A 17,887-nucleotide genomic window follows, 5' to 3' on the forward strand; every position below is an offset into this window, starting at 1 on the left:
TGTCTTAATGTTAGTGTCCACTTTCTTACCTCTTTCCTTACCCATTAGATTGCATGATCAATGGGTGATGGTCACTAAACATATTTACATTTATAACAAGTTTTTCCACCAGGCCCCTCAAATAATTTGACATAATGAAATAGTCAATATTCGAGGACGACCTAGTCCCCACATATGTTTAAATGACCGCTTTTCCATTAGCGTTATCTGGCTCTATAACTGATAAATTATGTTTATGTGTCATATTATTAATGGCTTCCCCATAAAAATCATGTCAGAAGTGAGGAATTTTCTTGCCAAAATGGTCACAGTATCCACGTGGTTTTCCTGAAGCTATTTCACACGTCTCACAGTTAAAATCACCTTTCCAGATGAGCGTATAATCTCCACCCACTCCTTTTAAAAATCAATTCAAATCTTCCTCCAATGATTTAATAACCTCAGATTTAGAGTTGTCAAAAATATGATTATAAAAATGTACTACAATTATAGCTTGTTTCCCCTCCAGATAGAAATATAAAAACCTGATAATATTGTGAAATAATATTGGCTTTCCTTATTATTAGGGGTGACGTTACAGCAATTAAGGTAACTAAGCCTCCTTTTGCTCTCCCCTTTCTTGAGGGAGTAGCCCTAGTGCAAATCATCTGAAAACAGTTAATAAAAAAGGGCTCTGTATGCCAGGTTTCCTGTATCATGATTAGCGTACAACCTTTAATGTTTTTAGCCAATCTTCATCTTTTATCTTATTTTTGATCCCTGCTACATTTTAAGACATAATTAAAATCTCATGAGGTTCTATACCAAAATCAGTTTCCACTGAATTATAAGAAGAAATACTATTCTCATTACTAGCCTATATATCAGCTAAATTGTCTCCATGTACATTCGAAACAACCTCAATTTGAAATATTTTCCATACTTGTTACTGGTGGGAAACATCCTTTACAACGCAACTTTTACCACGCAGTGCCTTTACGACGCAATTATTACAACGCATGTCATTACAATGCATTGTGCTGGGGGGCGCTCTAGGATAGGGAATGGATTTAATTTACTACCCAACACCTTCCCTACTATCCACGGGGACTGGAGTTGGAATAGTAAATTAAACTATTCACTATCCAGCACCCCTAAGTGCTATGCGTTGTAACAGTATGCGTTGTAAAAACTGCGTTGTAACAGCATGCGTGGTAAAAGCATGCGTTGTAATGTCATACATCCGTTACTGGTGGGTCTTCCACAACTTCCATCTGTCATTCGATTTCACTGCATTTCCTCAGGGGTGCATACCTATTATATAAGGGAGCGATTGAGATTGGGGTTGGGTCATTCCTATTAGTTAAATTTGAGCTGCTATAACTAGGTCTATAAAAAAAACAAGAGGAACACTAGTTATGCAATCATGCTACCTACAAAAAGGTTCAATTGGGTAGTTTCAAAATATTTCTAACAACTTCCCAACCAGATCCCGGCTCCGAAAGTTCACCACAACACAATCTCGTTGATATTGTTTCCTAGAGTTACCCACCCAAGTCACTCTTCTTAACATTATAATGTTCTGCTGTAACATATTAGATCCAAAATCAGTTTTTGCAGATAACTAATGTACCACTTGATTTTTCAGAGACTCATATAATTGGCTATTATTATCTGCCAGTCTTGGTACATTATTCAATACTATAACGTAAGGTGTTGCCTCAGGAGGGAGATGTAATGACTTCTCAAGCTTATTACTCTCTTGTATTTTCCTAATCCGAATTTCCACAATATTGGCTTTTACAGGTATAATAGGGGAAACTGTATCAACCTTAGTGCTTTCGCTGGAAGCAGGTTTTATATGTGGGTGAGCCCTAGGAAGTGATACGGAGGGAACCACTCCCTGTTGATGTTCACCAGAAGTTGTAATGATGCTCGATCCTTCTTTTGGCCTTTCCATTTTATTTTTTATATTAATTGCCTTATTCAGATGTTTGGACAGTAATAGTTCAGAAACAAGGTCTGTCAAGAAAGTCACATCCTTCTGAACTAACTTAATTTCTGACATTAATCGCTGCTCTATATTATCCAATTTGCCATGAAGTTTCTTTAATAAAGTTTCTAAATGTTGTGGTCGTAGGGCAGATTCTACCAAGTTACTCTCTGTATTTACCATAGTTACATTTTTCCTCCTTTTTTTGGCTTTGGCTTAGTTTTAGCCTTCACAGTCTGGTTATTCCCAGGGCCATCTTTCAAATGGGTTGTTGTTGTTTAGACTTTTTAGCTGGTGGAGAAAGCAAGTCTGTACTATTGGACAACACTGAGATCTCCAATGGGTTACTCAAAATACAAGAATTTACCAGATTCAAAGGGGAATCCTTGTCAGTTACATTAGCAACATGTAATTTTGCCTCTATGACCTTATTTACTCCATTACTCACAAGGTCTAAAGGGGCACACTCACCCTCTAATGCAGACTCTTTCAAAGCAGCGGCCAGTGCAGTTTTTGTGGCAGCGAGTTCTTCCTCCACCTGGACAATCTCGCTATTTATCAATCCCACTGCATTTTGCAGATATTTGTTAATTGGTGCATTTTTTATAGAGACTTTCCCCACAACAGATGGCAGTTTCCTTTTGCCCATTGTACCTGTTGAATAACAAATGTCTTAATTCAATCACAAAAAACAAATAGTGATAACAATCTTACCGAAGTCTGTGGAACCAAGAGGTGTGGCCCAGCCCAGCTTTATTCAGCCGCTGACTGGCGCAGACGGGCCCGCACTTGGCCCGGCTTTGCCCGGGCACAGCCCGGGCATGCCTGTACGCGTCCCGCGCTGCGGGAGCCTGCGTCGTTTTTTAAAGCGCCCCCAGGCACTTGCTGACGATGCATGTGGCTCCGGCCGCGAGGAATCCTGGCGCTTGTGGTGCCCCCAGACGAGGAACAGATAGCAGGCAGCAGGAGAGCTGAAGCGTTAGCAAGTTACATTTTGGAGTTACGTTTAGTAAAGGAATAGTATTTTAACTTTCTAATTTTGACATTTGATTTTCTTACTCAATTAAAAACACTAAATTGCATCTATATTTGTTTACAATAAAACATAATCAATGCAAATGTTTTTATTTATTGTTGTTTAGAGGGTATTACTAAATAAGCCCCTAATGTATGCTGTCATCACCCAGCAGGGTCCTGATAAGAATGATATTTTGTGCATCATCAAACACAGGGGAAAAACATGAATTAAATGGATTGTGAAAAAGCTTGTTTTAAATACTGAGCTTGTCCAACTGTGAGTTGTACTTAAAGTACAAAAGGAATTCAAAATAACTATTTACATTTATTCCCTAAAATCTTGGTGTTTTCTCTTTTAATGTCTTTTGGTTCCTTAACCCCTTGACCGTGGCACAAATTCTGCCGCAATGCTGGGGAATTAATGAGTGGGCGTGTTTTGGACGGCCCTGGCCGTCCTACGCACATGCCCACTGTGACATCGGATGGCCGTGGACCGTCAGACGCACCCAACAGGTTAAAATTGTCATATTTTATAATAACAAATTCAATTTCATCAATAATTTTCTATTTTACAAATATTACATAGAACGCACATCTCCTGTCAAACCTTGGCTAAAATGGATAGAGGGATAGACCCTAATTGTAGACGACCGTGTGGTCAAGAAGGTATGTATTATCATAAAATATGGGAATGCCCATCTATACATGGGTGGCCATTGTCCATAGCGTGAGTAAAGTTTTGGGAGTAGAGGTGGCTCCTTCCCCGAAATGGTGCCTCCTAAATGTGTCGGAGGCTACCGACCTCATTACCAAAGAATAAACCTGGGTGACACTGCGACTGGTAATTGCTAAGTGCAATATTGCAGAGCTGTGGGGAGCACCCGACACACCAACACTACAGGATTGGATGAAGGACCTTGATTGATGTATGATAGCGGAGAAAATAGCGTATGAGAGCAGGGGTGTCCCAGGAAATGGGAACAAGGAGCCCATGTGGGAACTCTGTGGAGGGGGCGCATGGGGGGATGTATATATGAGGAATGGTTCCCCTGGAGTGTCGCTGAATGCTGTAAAACACTTGTAATGTTATGGCAATGTGGTATTTACACTTATAACTGTAAGCTATTCTTCATGATATAGGCTATGGAACTGAACGAACTGTAATGTATTCTGTTGAGTTGTCAATAAATAGAATTATTACAAAAATAATTTTCTATTTTACAAATTGCAATATATGTCTCATTGCTTCATTTACAAGTCCATTTTGTACATCCAAATTGTGTTGCAAAAATTACAAACTTTTTTGCAAGGAAATCAGACTCTTTTTAATCCGGCACCTCGTGACGCAGATTTCTGCATTCAATGGTTTGTTTTTGTTGGTGTATTCTGTACACATATTAGCATTTTTACTAAGCTTTTTTTTCATGCATAACCATATCATAAGCAAAAAGTATTTTCTTACTTTTGTAGTTGTAGGTACTTTTCCACTATATTCAGAGTACATTTTCTTTTTTTCTGGTAATGTTTGGAAGGCATTGTGCTGTAGCTATACCTGTATATAAAAATAGAAAACAAAAACCAATAGTACTATTCATGATAATTAAAATTGAAGTCAAAGTCACACTGTAGCTCTACATAAAAAAAGTTTTCTGACTAAAATATTATGCAACTTTATTTGTATTTACATTCAACAGGAGTAAATATTCAGATTGTCTTCCTTGTAAGTTAACACTATTAAATACCTAGGTGTATCTCCAAGCTTAACTTGAACTTTAGTTCTAGTACAACAATTCACCTTGTGTTTGCATAAGTCTAGTAGTATTGGGCTATGGTTATAGCCTAATGCAAAATATAACCCAATAGCAATGTGTGGTACAGCTCAGTTGTACTGGTTAGGTAGCGTACTATTAGTTTATTTTGTCATGTGATTAAAGTCAGTCTCTCTTTCACAGGTGTTTTCAACAAATCACCAGCAAAAAAACATAAAAGGTGGCTTTCCCTTTTAACCCTATACTTTATTGGTTTACATGGTCGAACAATCTTAAATATCACTGTAACTGTTGTAGGTACACTATAAGATTCTTAAAGTATACATCTAGTCTATTTGTTCTATGATGTGCTTCTTTAGTACTGTTTGTGCCATGTTACTAACCCAATCTTACATATAACCAATCACACAGTTTCTTTTGTAACCATAATATGTTAAATAGTATCTAATTTCGACAGTGTTGTAGCCCAGTACATCCATTTTACACTTTCCTAGATTCAGGCAGTGTTTCTTGAAGGTTTGTGGTACTCTTCAAAGAAGTTAATTGGACACAGTTAGATCTTTTGGGTTACAGAATATGCCAAAAAGCATGGAATGGAACGTACCCGGTGGTAGAATTTTTAAAGCTCCCACCAGGTGGAGGCAAACATGCCTTCCCTGCCCGCAGAAGTCATATCTGCTACACCTCAGCAGGAGATTTAAAAATGCTCCCAGCGGGTGCCTGCAGATAGGGAAACACACATTGCTCTGTCTGGTGGGGGCAAACAAAAACAGTTGCTCCCACAAGGTGGGCGCAATGACGGCACCCTCAGCACCCAGGACGGGTGCAGGCAGGGAGCCGGCTGGACCCTGGGCCTCCTTGGCGGCCTCAACGTATTGCTTGGTGAGTTCTCTGGGTGGGCCCCCACTCAAAAGTGCATAAACCCAGGGGGGTAAGATCGCCCAGACCTATTAAGGCTCAGGGAGGGGGGGCACGCAACCTTCCTCACTAACACATGCCATAAGATAACTTTAACTTGCGCCCTTGTCATGCACTGCTATTTATCCCATATATTTCATCCCTTATGACACCCTCTATTATATTATTGATAATATCACTACAACATTTGCAATTAAATTATTGATGAGAAAAGTGTGCATGGCGGGGGAGCGAGTTATAGGTACTTTCAGAGACAAGTTACAGTTACTTGAGCTAACTATAAGTGGTGAATGTCAGTGGTTTTGTATACTTAATTGGTATGTTTTGAATGACATTTTCACATGTATAACATCTCTTTGACCTTTGTTTTTTGTGAATATATATATATATATATGTATATATATATATATATATATATATATATATATATGTCACTGTCACTGTCTTTCTTAAAGGTTTTGAGACAAGGTGCATCGTACAGTGCGATGCAAAACATACATGATAGATTTCAATAATAAATGTGTAATAGCACCAAGTATAGGCATTGAAAAAGTATAGAAGTTACAATCTAAAGCGCTGTGATAAAATAACTGAAACATATTGATACAGACGCCCCTTCTTCCTGCGTTTTGTAAGAGTGCATGCTTGCACTGTGAGCATGTGACGTAAACAAGCATAAAGTTCCATTGGTCAAATAGAGCAAGGATGTCAAGTCTGCATGGTAGTTGTCAATAAATGGTGAGTTAGTGAAGCCCAATTGGGAAAAGAAGCAAGGCCCTCCACATGTAGGAGTGTAAATATGTAAGTAATCCTCAGTGCATCGAGCTTAAAACACCAATGTAAGAGAAACAACTAATGGCAAGGTCAGAGTTTAAAGCCCAATTGGGCAATTGAGGACCTAAGATCCTCAAAAAACGGTGCATATGTCTACACTGGGTTAGTAAAGAGTGGTAGGGTGCAGGCCACCTAAGAGACATCGAGCCCCAATGGGCAAGAGTGTAACCTGATTATAGTGGTGCAAACATACAGAAAATACAGCTCAGAATGTGAGAACTCAGCAGGCTCGGTGAAAGGAAATAAAGTTAAATGCAAGTCGACCTGACTAGGTGGTTTGGTCTAGGTAAAAGCTAGGAGGCAGACCAGGGTTAGCCAAGATGGAAAACATCGGATGGGAGAAGTCTATGGGGGAATGGCTACCACAGTAGGGTCCAAGGCAACATACTCAGCAGCTCACACAGAGAGTACCAGTCTAGGAAACATAAAACTTAATATGTTGCTAAGTCCAAACAATAACACCACATGTGTCCCAGTGCCCTGGAAGAGTAGGGTAGTGTGCCCCGGCCAGGGCCTCCTCTCCAAACCTAGCATGCTGGGGAGAGTCCCTTCCTCTTCTCCATGTGAATGACACAAAACAGAACATGTATCACGAGAAATGAAAACATTAAAAACATCAAAGCCCCGTGTCATCACAGAATAAGCACGGGTACCATTAACAAGAATTCACGACTGCACATTTAGCTCCTCATCGAAGTTCAAACCAAATGCGGTCTTCTAAGGCCGTAACCCTGTCGACTCCCCTAGGATCAAGACTTCTTCTCCAAAGAAACTCAGTTGTTTGTGGTCACTGAACTGGTGTGTCTCAAAATGGCGTATTCATACCTTGTACACCTGGCTATAAGTGGAACAGAGAGAAACTATATAGTGGCAAGGAACTGTATGTCGTGAAGCTACCTCAGGCGATTTAAGCATTTGTAGGAAGAGCAATGCAGGTTTGCAGTTCTTAAATTTTAATTTCCTATGTATTGAGTTTAATAAATTATATAAAAACTGCTCACAATGCTTACAAAAAATACAAATTGTAACGGGTCTGAGGTGAGTATTCATCAGAGGGGCAGCTGCAAATTCCTAAAAATTGTACTGACCTATTGGTAAGTAAAGATGCCACTTCATTGACCCCAATCTCAAGTTAGACAGAAGCATCTGCTCCCATGGATGTGGCACCAGGTCCAAGTACGGCTTCAAGTCAGCACAGGTTTGGATCATGACACAGATTGATGACAGGGTTTTAACAACCCAACCCTTTCTCTATCTCTAGGTTTTACATCCACATAGCTTTTTGTGAGCCAACCTCTATCTGCTTTCCATAATTCTATTAGCTTGGAAAAGATAGATGGTCTTCCCAGTTTTAGGGCTGTTGTCAGGATATATCAGAGCGAAGAGAGGGGAATTCCCGAATTGTATGCTAAACAATCCTCAATTATACTTTTGTTAAGGGATGCATGGTCGTTACAGCAAATCAAGGGCCACAGTAGATTCGGAGTGGCCCTCCAAGTAATCTAGCCCCATTCATGGTGACCGTAAAAATGCGAGATGCCCATGGGGATACCCATTTGTATGGTACTTGTGTCCCAGTACCCCATACGTCAATGTAGGGATACATTTCCTTTAGTGAATTTCCAAAAGGGCAATTGGCATTTTACCTACACTTCAAGCCAAATTAAAAAGAAACCCAACAAAATGAGAAGAGGCTGCTTTCTGGCCTGGCGGCATCGGGCCCATGAACCCAGAGTCACAAGTGATCCCCAGTTAGGTGAACTGATTACCCTTTCCTATGGTGTTGCCCTGGATTTAAAAAAAAAACTGTGGAATTGACGTTTTTTGGCCTACAAGCCATAGTGAATTTTTTGGGAGAGACAGCCCAAGTTTCGAAGATCATTTAGGAAAAGAGTGAATGAGTGTGCTGCCTCATTTCCCTCATGTTCTACTCCAGAATGTACCTTTAATGGGATTCAGGAATGTTTTTTATTTTTTATAGTTCACATTGTTTAAAAGTGTTATACCTGGTGCGGATATACAAATGGTGATCCTGCAGCTGTTAAAGAGAAATGATCTGAAAAAGGGGACATATAGTGCCAGTCTGTAAGGCAGAGTCTGATTGGCTAAAGACGACGAGGTACATGCATCATTGTAGTCATTTGTGATTTCTTAATTGCGATTTTTAAGGAATCGCAATTAAGAATTCGCAAATGCCTATGCATGTAGAAATTGCTGAAAAATGTGCGATTTCTAAACATTCCTTAATTGCGACTCGCAAATTGCGAGTCGCAATTAAGGAATCCCTCCCCATTCATTCCTATGGGCCTAGAGGCCCATAGGAATGAATGGGAAGACATTTTCATTTTGCGAATCGCAATTAGCGATTCGCAAATGGAGATTGCGATTTCAAGGGTGCAGGGGTGTCCAAAGGACACCCTGTTGCACCCCTGAAATTGATATGTGCACCCATGTTACGCACACACATACCCCAGGGGCATGTGTGTGCGTAACATGGGACTTTAAAAAATGCACTTTGATGCTTTTTTTTAAAAAATCGCAATTTACCATCACCTTACATGTGATGGTAAATTGCGATTCTTAATTGCGAAATCGCAAATCTTTTTACTTTCTTGCATTGCATTTAAGGAATTGCAAATTGCTATTCCTTAAATGCAATCGCAATTTAAGAAATCGCAAATTATGCGATTTCTTAAATTGCGATGGGCTACTTGTTTCATGCATTCCAAAAGCAATTTTTGCGATCGCAAACGGCCGATTAGTGCCATTCGCACCGTTTGCGATTGCAAAATGCTTTGATGCATGTGCCTGTATATTTGTGAGGTGTCCTGTCTGAGGCCTCTTAGTAGTTGTAAAGTCATATACTACCTAACTGGAAACTTGGAGGGTACTTTTTAGAATTTGCAGGCCATCATGGGAGTCGTTTTGTATTACGCACCGTCATTTACTGTTGCATTGTTAATGGATGTAGCTCCTGCCAAGTGCTTTTGGTGAACTCAAGGTCTGCATTCAACAAAGATACACTGTTAAACTGTTTTGGTAAGTTCACTACAAGTTAAATTATGGGTTGAGGAGATTTTTTGGGCAATTCTATGAGTTTATGGAAAGTAGTCTGTCGGATTCCCTTCATGAATATTCAGCTTGTTACCCACTACAATACTAACAAGGCTCAGGAAGGATAATAGTTCAATAAAAAATAAACATCCATGAATCAATTGACCATCCGTTAGTCAATTGACCTTCAATTAATAGCACAAAATACGTTCCATTTCGCTTACCCTGCTGATCTATTATAACATGAAATAACCATACCTGTCTCTCATACCGCTATCACACAGTGAAACACTATTCACGACTTCTCAAAAGAGTACATGAACCGTATAAAGTTATTTATTTGCTGTAAAGAAATAAAACCTAGATTTCTTCAATTTTTTTAATCCTGTATTCCTATTGTAGGTTTGAACTTGGTCAGCACATGTTATGCCCATATGTACATATTGAAAATCCTGGAGGCTGGGTGATCACGCTTCTTTTAAGACTGGATGGCCATCGATACCTCAAATCAGCACTGCAGGAGGCACATACAGTTTTCATTCAGGTAGATATATAATTTGTGGCTGTAGACATTGATATTTTATAAGTCCCTTTTGAGAACCTTCTGTTAAAGCTATTGTTCTATTCTAAAACATTTGGATAATATTGTAAATTGAGTTGTTTTTACCCATTTTAACTTAATTTGTTTTGGGTCAACCCTACAAACGCTCCACTAGAGTCGGGCTCGCTCGCCAGGTTTGCTCAGTGTAAAATTGAGGTTTGTATTCAAATATTTTCCAGGGCTGCTTTTAGCTCTCAATCGTGCTCAGTCTAGGGTCCTGCAAGGTTTTAGTGAGATGGATGTCGATTCACTAAAATGCCAGTTGTCGCAGAAGTGACATCACACACTTTTACACAACCCTTATTATGAAATCACAAGAAGTGATCTCATGACCCTCACATTAGTTCATTTCTCCAGGAAGTAACATCATTGAATTTGAAAGGCCTTCAGTAAAACCAAGTTATCATACTAATAGTAGCGACACTAAAGTAGATAGCACTACAAAAGGTTTCACCCATGTGTGAAGCAGGATGGTGCATTGAATGCCTAAGGTGCAACAGTGATCAGTAAAGGGGCATGACATCATAGACAACACCATCTAATGCTCAACTACTATCATCATATTTCCAGACTTAGTCTCAGATGCTCAGACATAAAATCTAATGTCAAATCACATTATTATTATATGCCCAGGCAAAACTTTCACATGCTCAGCTACAACCTCCTTTTTCGAAGACACAACTTCTGTTTGACCAATTATAGCCTGACATACTCTTGTGTAGACTCTTCTCTGTCTAAAAAACCTGTCTTCACACAGACCCACACCATTGATGCCATTATTATTTATATTGTTTAATAATAATAACAATATAACCAAAGCCACGGTGGAAAAGTCTGTTGACTAGTTATAAATGTTTTCTGGTTTAGTTTGTATTTTCAGTGATTTTTGGACAAGCGTAGATAGAATATTTCTAGAACCATATTTTTGTTTCCAGTATGAAGCACTGCATTAAAACAAGTTATTATTATTTTTAATAATAATAATTTGTTCACTTCCACAGCATTTAGATCCGTACTTCTGCAATTTCTAAGCACTGTAAATTGTAGCTATTATTAATCATTCAATTCAATCTGTATGTTGCACCTGTAGCAGATATTACAGACAGATTTGGGGTGGAAGTAGTGTCCTATGCGGACGACATGCAATTGGTTGTGACTCTGACACAGCCAAATGAGCAGTGTGCCATTAACTTCACCGCTTGTATGCAGGAACCTGCCGCCTGGATGGCAGATAACTGCCTCAAGCTGAAACATGGGGGGCTACCATTTACCAGGCCATCATCCTTCCACACAGGCGCTCGCTCATACCTGGGGTGCACACGCTGTGGTCTCGCCGCGTCGCTCATCTCCATCTCGCGGCCGGCGGCTGGAGACTACAGCTCCCAGGGAGCCCTGCGCTAACTTCCTGGCACTTCCTGCTGCCTGACGCTGTGCGCCCGGAGGCACTACTTAAACCAGACGCTCCCTCGGTGGAGCGGGGGCTACCATTTACCAGGCCATCATCCTTGGATTTGGATGAGGATTTATAGAGCGCATAGCTACCCTTGGGCATCCCAGCGCTGAGAAAACCAAGTTTATTCCAAGTGGGGTCGGTGCAGGGAAATGTTTAGGGAAAGAGCCAGGTTTTGAATTTTTTTCGGAATGATAGTAAGTTCTGTTCACTCCTCATGGGTAGTGGAAGGGAGTTCCACAGTTTAGGCGCGTTATAGGCGTACCTGCGGCCGCCCGATCTTGCCTTTTTTATTCTCGGGATGGAGGCCAGTGCCAGTGAATCAGATCTTAAGTGACGGCTAGCTTTGTGAGGTTTCATCAGGGATCTGAGTATAGGGGGGCCTTTATCCCGTAGGATTTTGTGCGCTATGCAGAGCGTTTTGAACGTGATGCGCTCTTTGACTGGGAGCCAGTGGAGGCTCTTGAGGGCAGGTTTCGCGGAGTTCCGTGCTTTGGTTCCCGTGATGACTCTAGCTGCGGCATTTTGGGCCACCTGGAGTTTTTGAATGACTGATGCAGGGGCTCCCAAGTATAGGATGTTGCCATAATCAAGTCTTGAGTTAACCAGTCCCTGCATCAGTAACTTCCTGGATTGGAAAGGGATCAGGTGGAGGATCTTACGGGCCATACGGATTAGTCCGAAGCAAGTCCCTGATGTTTTCCTGGCCTGAGTTTTGAAATTAAGGTCCTTCCACACAGGCGCTCGCTCATACCTGGGGTGAACACGCTGTGGTCTCGCCGCGCCGCTCATCTCCATCTCGCGGCCGGCGGCTGGAGACTACAGTTCCCAGGGAGCCCTGCGCTAACTTCCTGGCACTTCCTGCTGCCTGACGCTGTGCGCCCGGAGGCGCTACTTAAACCAGACGCTCCCTCGGTGGAGCGGGGGCTACCATTTACCAGGCCATCATCCTTCCACACAGGCGCTCGCTCATACCTGGGGTGCACACGCTGTGGTCTCGCCACGCCGCTCATCTCCATCTCACGGCCGGCGGCTGGAGACTACAGCTCCCAGGGAGCCCTGCGCTAACTTCCTGTCACTTCCTGCTGCCTGACGCTGTGCGCCCGGAGGCGCTACTTAAACCAGACGCTCCCTCGGTGGAGCGGGGGCTACCATTTACCAGGCCATCATCCTTCCACACAGGCGCTTGCTCATACCTGGGGTGCACACGCTGTGGTCTCGCCGCGCCGCTCATCTCCATCTCGCGGCCGGCGGCTGGAGACTACAGCTCCCAGGGAGCCCTGCGCTAACTTCCTGGCACTTCCTGCTGCCTGACGCTGTGCGCCCGGAGGCGCTACTTAAACCAGACGCTCCCTCGGTGGAGCGGGGGCTACCATTTACCAGGCCATCATCCTTCCACACAGGCGCTCGCTCATACCTGGGGTGCACACGCTGTGGTCTCGCCGCGCCGCTCATCTCCATCTCGCGGCCGGCGGCTGGAGACTACAGCTCCCAGGGAGCCCTGCGCTAACTTCCTGGCACTTCCTGCTGTCTGACGCTGTGTGCCCGGAGGCGCTACTTAAACCAGACGCTCTCTCCGCGTCGCGGGACGCGCGCGGGCGACGCCGGGCGGAGCCTGGGCAGAGGGCGGGCCGTCTGTGGCCGTACGGGGACGACCAGGGACGGGACGGGCCACCAATCTTGGCAGTACGATAAGGTACGACTATCCTGGGCACTAACAGACTGGGGACAGCAAATAGTGGATGACATACAATTTTGCCTATAAAAGCCCTCACGGGTGGTGAAAAGTGCTACACAAAAATTGACTAAGGACACTGTGATAAAAGAGGAACGAAAATCTAAAAACCATATAAAACATCATGGCTACAAAACCTAAAACTCATTCTACCAAGAGCAAACTAGATACACCCCAGAGACCAAAAAAGCCAGGGGCAGAGAGTAGTATTACGGCACTCCACAAAAATACTCCAACTGCAATAGATCTAATGCTGCAAAAGGTGGCGGGTGAGATAGAACGCACAGAAAGACGTATATCTATGACATTAACCACTGTGCCGCTCTCGCCCCCGCTGACGCCCCTGCTGACGGAGGATGGGAACGGTAGTTTGCTATCGATTATTGACACACAGAATGATTCCATCAATGATGTCCCATGTGCCCAGATAGTGATAGAGGATGAACCACTGATGAAGGCAGGGGAAATTGTAACAAGAGAACCAGAAAAGGGGGGCGGAAAAAACAACAAACACAAAATTTGAAGAAGTAAATGTAAATGTAAATGTACAGGAATTTATATAGCGCAAATCACCGAGCGGTTTCTAAGCGCTTGCTTAGGGAACCCGTCCTGGTATTCCCCTGTGAGATAACCCCGGCTGGGTATCCGCAAGGTGAAAGCCAGGCATCCCGCCGCGAGGGGCCGTTGTGGAGATTAAGCAAGCTATTGCCCAGAGTCGCAGAGTGTGAACCTGTGAATCAAGTAGGCACCGGAGCGAGAATTGTCGAGTCCATGGACATTTTAGGACTCAAGACCCCGCCGAGCCGGGAATTGAACCCTGGTCCCGGGCTGACCTCTGCTTCCAGGTCTGCCTCCTCTAACCAGTGAGCCACACTTCTCCACGCAAGAAGCCCGCAATGAGTGGAAAACCAAGAGCTAGGGGGGAAGAGGTTTTAACAACAGAAACGAGTGGCCGTTGTATCCCTCCGGGATGGGTAAATGAGATAATCTTAGGCCTCCAAAAGCATTTAGAATCCTTTATAATAAGTCAAATTAAACCACTGACCAGTAGACTGGACAAAATAGCACATGAAATCCTGAAGCAGGATAAGACCAGGGATACACAAATTGCTAATCAACAAGGTAGTGTGAACTCAGGAATCCCTACTCCTCCCCAACAAATCCGGCAAACCAATAACTGTGTGAGCAATGAACACTGTAGCATTGCACAGGTGCATGCCGAGTCAACTTCACCAGTTAACAGGGGTCAGGAAGATAGAATGAAGCCACAGGGAACTAGGGGCAATGCTAAAAGACTGGGACAGGGAGACGCTGGGCACCCGAACCCTGAATCATCTGCTATTCCTAAGCAGCTTGATCCCCAAGTAGGTTTTGAGCATTATGACAGACACCAAGCTCACTTGCCATATGTAAACCTCCCGCCAGAAGCCAGTCCCTTTGCAGTCATATTCACGGGGGTCCCCGAACTTAGAATAGGGCAGAGAGAATCGCAGATGGAACTTAAAGGCAAGACTGTCAATTGGCTAAACATCCATAGACCATTGCAGGGGGATTAACAGGGGGAAATCCTACATGTAAGAAGGGTAAATTGGGTGGGAAGGAGAAGAAAAGATAGAGAAGGTAACTGCATTATTGCAAACTTTAAAAACCCAAACCTAGTGCAATATATACTGGACAACCAAAATAGAAACTTCACAAGTACAATTAGGACAATGCCACTAGGTTATTTTTATCCTAGAAAACTTGTTGCACACCCACCAAATCTTAAACAGGGCACCAGAGGAAGAATTGTGGATGACCATTGGGTAAGGCATGATGATTTTATTACCCAGTATTCCCCACACCAGCTCCCCCCTCAGTGGACTAATAGATTTAGCCCCTTGCAGACTTTAGATAACATTGAATGACTAGCACTACCAACTAGGATGGAACTGGTCAAGAGGAGCAGTGCCCTCACTAATGAGCTGGTAGCAAAGGAGCAAAGTAAGGGACAAGGAAAGCAAGTTGTAGATTGCTCCCAACCTATTGAGATAGATTGCTCCCCACCTACTGAGATAGACTGTTCCCCACCTATTGAGATAGATAGCTCCCCACCCATGGATAGAGGAAAAAATAGGTAAGGAAATAGGAAAGTCACGGATGCTAAGCCATTGACCCAGGACCCCATTGAAGAAGTCCAGGAGGGAAAGATAAATGTTATATCCTGGAATATAGCAGTGCTAGCCGCTAAATTTAAAATCCAGATTGGAGGAAGGAAGTGCGTGGCTATCATATACTCGCCTTTCAAGAGACATGGGCACTGAACCCGGCATTGTATCAGATAGAGGGTTACAAGTGCTTTGCAGTCCCAGCACAGGAAAGCAGAGCAGGGAGAGCGAGAGGAGGATTATCTATCTATGTTGACCTAACCGTAGAAGGGAAATGGTCAGTGCCATTATGGACGTCACACACCCTGCAGGCAGTAACACTCCAAAGCAGAGGACAGAAATTAGAACTTTTTAACATCTATAATCCAGGGCCTTTACAAGGGGAGAACGTTGCCGTACTGGAGCTAAATGTTAGATTAAGTGAAGAGGTCGAACAGAGAAAAGAGGGGGGAGCCCTATTATATTACTGATGGGTGATTTTAACTCCCACCTTTGCCCAAACCTTCCCACTACACTAACAGATTGGGATGCTTGCCCACTAAAAAAGGGGCCTCATTTTGAGCACACGCAGGAAGGCACAATACTATCTACATTAATAGATACTCACTCACTAGTCCACACTATGGATATGGTAGTACAGGAGAAGGGGGGTACGCATGTCCCTACATTCAAAGGTAGAGGTTGTTCATCAACAATCGACTACATACTTATATCAGCTTTTGCGACATCCCGAATCACAAAGGTTATAACAAAGTGGAGCCCCTTCAGCGACCATAACCCACTAGTGGTAGAGCTAAGTAACATGGGTTACAGGAGAAAGATCAATAAAAGGGAGGGCAGGCTACAGCCTGTAGACCAGGGGAGGCGACTTAAATGGATAAAAATAAATCCACAGGAATTCTACAAAGCCCTAATCCAAAAAGGGGGGAAATATGTAGAAGAATGCCTGAACCCCCAAATAGAAGGCTCAGCTGTAGTAGCATCGTTTGAATCCCTAACAAAACTGGCAGATAAACTGCTGGAAGCGAAAGGTTCTGTCAAGACAACAATGAATCACCCACGTTGGTTTGACACAACCTGTTCTAAAGCACTGAGGAATTTAAAAAAAGCCCTCAAATGCAAACCAAGGAACACCGCACTAGTAGCCAACTATAGGCAAGCCTACAAGTTTAGTGTTAGGGAAAGGAAAGCAGCATTGCAGGCACAAGTCTGGGCGGATTTGAGAGGCAGGTGAAAACAGGGACTACTCTGAATTCTGGAGAATTGTGAATAGGCCATGTTTCCAGGACAACACAGCACCAGCCATTACCTCCAGGATCCTCCCAGACCAATGGGTTACGCACTTTGAGGGCCTGTACAATAACACGAAGACGGGCGTGCAGGAGGGAGAATGGGAGGGTGACAGGAGTGTAGAAATAACTTTCACTGTGGAAGAGTTAAAAATGGCGATTCGAGGTCTTACCCCCAATAAAGCACCAGGACCTGATGGAACACCCCCAGACCTGTATAGAAGCAATATAGATCTCTGGGCACCGATTTTAACAATGGTCCTTAATGCAGCCATTAGGTCCGGCCTACCACGTTCCTGGTCTACCGCACTGATTGTACCCATCTTTAAGAAGGGGAGTAGAGAAGATCCCAAATGTTATAGGCCGATTTCTTTAATCGATGTCTCTGCGAAAATATTAGGGCGGGTGATCTTGAACCGACTAATGGACTGGACGGAGGAACACCATACCATAATGGATACCCAGTACGGTTTCAGAACGGGCAGATCTACCAGCGATCAGTGTTTGAACCTGTATCTGTTAACGGCCAAATACACCAAAGCTAGTAGTGGCACGGTTTTTATGGGGTTCATGGATTTGGCTGCCGCTTTTGACAATGTTAACAGAAGCAAACTATGGGCCATGATGTACGACATGGGAATGGAGGTGGAGCTCATTAACATCCTAAAAGAGCTCCATTGGAACACCACGGCTAGGGTGCGCTTCACCACAGAGGGGGGGCGAACTGAGCCTTTCCCCTGTTCAGGAGGCGTAAGGCAAGGATGCATCCTTGCGCCTTTTCTCTTTTCATTATATATCAATGGCCTTGAAAGCAACCTCACTTCCCTTGCCCTGGATTGTCCAAGAGTAGGATCGCGCCAGATCCCAGTGCTGTTATATGCGGATGACGCGGTCCTCCTGGCCCGCACATCGAGCAGCCTACAACAACTGGTGAACGGCTTTGTGAAGTTTATGGCCGACCTGGATCTGTCGGTAAATTTAAAAAAATCCTTTGTTATGGTGGCCGGCAAGAAACCAGCTAAGAAGCCTGTGTTTAAAATAGGGACACACACGTTGGAAATAGTTAATACTTTCCCCTACCTGGGCCTCTTACTGGATGGC

At 43.3% G+C, this 17,887-nt stretch overlaps 1 long non-coding RNA gene across 1 annotated transcript in view; it reads left to right on the plus strand.

Moving 5' to 3' along the window:
• Positions 1–10,103, plus strand: part of LOC144829764 (uncharacterized) — a 186,378-nt gene extending 176,275 nt beyond the window's left edge. The window contains exon 3 of the long non-coding RNA XR_013610808.1: positions 9,967–10,103. This is a non-coding gene — a long non-coding RNA (uncharacterized LOC144829764). The remainder of the gene's footprint in view (positions 1–9,966) is intronic.
• The last annotated feature ends 7,784 nt before the right edge of the window (positions 10,104–17,887 follow it).

This window comes from Lissotriton helveticus, chromosome 1_1 (assembly GCF_964261635.1).
Source record: "Lissotriton helveticus chromosome 1_1, aLisHel1.1, whole genome shotgun sequence".
Lineage (NCBI taxonomy): Eukaryota > Metazoa > Chordata > Amphibia > Caudata > Salamandridae > Lissotriton > Lissotriton helveticus.